Genomic DNA, 2469 nt, shown 5'->3' with positions numbered 1-2469 from the left:
GTAGAACGAATACCAGTGATTGTTCTATTAATGGTATTTATGTAAATAATTGAGTACTTCGTTTATAGCGCTTTTTGTTTACTTTGCAAAACCTTTGAAACTGTATTTGAGATTTGAGATTCCGTATCTCCGTTTTTGTTTTGGAACCTAAAGCGAGTACGACGCGGTGACGTTATTACCAAAGCTGTACTGCTTAAAGGTCATGACAATTCAATTTTGTTATCATTTTTTGATAAAAATACAAGAAACGTCAGATAAAACAGTATTTAAACCGTTTTTGTCGTAGTAGTGAACATACTATAAACTATACCGTTTAATTCAAAATTCAAGTGGTGAATAAACAAACTTTAAAAGGGTTACTAACAATGGATGAATTACTTAAAAAGGTACTATTGTTATCTTATTTTTACTTTGTCTGGCATCACACACTGGCTTATCTACTTGCTTTCTCATACAATATCTTTCTTCTATTAGTAAACAATAAATTACGCTTAGCCATCTTTTCTTGGGGTGCTTCAAAAATTATTTTTTCGTACGCACAGGTTTAATACTAACTTGTAAATACTTAATATGAGAAGAACTCTCGTCCAAGCAGAGCTTCTAATATTGATATTTACTGATGGCTTATTGGACATTTCACTAGTTTTTCGTAAGAAAACCATGAAAAGAATACCTCACTATTGAAAAGACCATACAATTTTCTATCATAGATTTAGGATGAAGTTTTTTCGTTTATCAGTAGAACAAAATACAAAAGTGGCTTTTCCGAAAAAACAATATCGCTGTTCCATTTTCAGTAAAAAATCAGGGGAACAGTGTCAGGAGTTTTCTCCGTTTTCTTCGGTTTGACTTTATAAGTTTACTAGCGGAAGAAAAATGTATGGCATAATTCTTAATGTTTTATTGTAACATCTTTTTTTTTTTTTTAAATAATAATAACAATGAAATTCCTAAACTTTGAAAGTTAATAAATCTTGACGAAGAAGATGCGTGGGAACTTCTTTACGGAATACTTTTTGGCATTTTCAATGGACTTGGTCCCGCTGGTAAAACTTTTTATTCAGGAGATACCTAATATAGTACACTCTTCCATAATTTTCTTAAGAGAAAGTAAAAAGCCCAAGATCAGTAAATAACAATATTATTAGCTCCCCTGCGGTAAAAGCTCATTTCAACAACTAAAACAAAAAGGAAATCTTGATTTTTTCAATATTAATTTAGTAACGTATTTTAGTATTGCTTTTTGGATAACATTCATTGAGTTAATCGTGAAACTAGTTAAAGTTTTATGTCTGATATTTTCGTGTTTAAAGGGAGACAATTTCTCTTGATATATTATGTTTCTGTTTTCAACTTGCAGCTTGAGGGTAACAGTCCCTAAATATATTTTATTTTTTTAAAAAGTCCTGTTTGTGGCTGACACACCCACGCGAAATAAAAATAAATTTCCACTAAAAACTTTAATTACTGAGCATTTCCGGCTTGGTATCATACAGAAAGTTAAATTATTTCTTTCAGGTTTGCATAATTTTTATTGTTTAATGCAGATAATTAAATACATATAAATAAAGATATTTTATTACTTTTAATAGGTACTACTAAATGAACAAAGTTGTTCTTTAGAAATCGCTATTTTTGTGGCAAGCCTGCCCATTTGCTCTAAACTTAAAATTTCCACAATAACAAAAATGAGATAGGGACTTGAAGTTTAAATACTTACAATAGCATATAATATGTGAAGTTTTTGGGCCAAAAACTAAAATCAACAATACTATTTTCATTTATTGTTGTCAATCCGTAGGTACAATAATAACTATTTTACAAATAGAATTTTCAGCTTCATCGCAAAATGTATGTACACTATAGATAAGTACTTGATATCTACATATTACGTAGGATTATCACTATGACTTGAATAAATTTGACGTATATTAGGTAATATACCTAACTCTAAAGTAAAAAATTGCTTTTCAAACTAGGAAATGCAATACTTATCTATCTTTAATTGAAACGTTTTTTATAGATTCGAATAGAAGTTGTTGTTTAAATTATCTTTAAAAACAGTATTTATATTTATTACTTAAGATAGGAGATTTTACGTGATACCTGCTCGAATGTCAACAATTTACTCATTTAAAAGATTTTGAAAAGCAAAGTATCCCCTGTGAGTATGTCTATGGCAGCATTTTTTCAATTCAATAGAACTTTCTTTATCAACAAACAACAATAAAAGTGTAATACGTTAAAAAATATCCTTTAAATGTCCTTTCTGAATATAAAACTGCTCCAGCTGTATCTTTTAGCTTTCATAATTGATTATTTGTTTAAACATTTTGACAAAAGGTAGCACTAAAACTTGAAAAAAATATGTTATGTTATTAAACATTGAGGTATATTTCCTAATAATTTTTAATTTGTCTCATCGACGCGTAAAACTCTTTCGTTTTAATTACATAATTAGAGAAAAAA

General features: G+C 28.7%; 1 long non-coding RNA gene across 1 annotated transcript; it reads right to left on the bottom strand.

Moving 5' to 3' along the window:
• Positions 1-265: 265 nt before the first annotated feature.
• LOC112906444 lies at positions 266-1910 on the bottom strand. The gene is made up of 2 exons (XR_003232365.1): positions 1721-1910; positions 266-1178 (listed from the first exon to the last, which is right to left on the bottom strand). It is a non-coding gene; the product is annotated as an uncharacterized LOC112906444 (long non-coding RNA).
• Between the last annotated feature and the right edge of the window lie 559 nt (positions 1911-2469).

Source organism: Agrilus planipennis, unplaced genomic scaffold (genome assembly GCF_000699045.2).
Source record: "Agrilus planipennis isolate EAB-ADULT unplaced genomic scaffold, Apla_2.0 scaffold375, whole genome shotgun sequence".
NCBI classification, from domain to species: Eukaryota; Metazoa; Arthropoda; class Insecta; order Coleoptera; family Buprestidae; genus Agrilus; species Agrilus planipennis.
The sequence above is the reverse complement of the archived record's forward strand: the minus strand, read 5'-3'. Positions and strand labels throughout refer to the sequence as shown.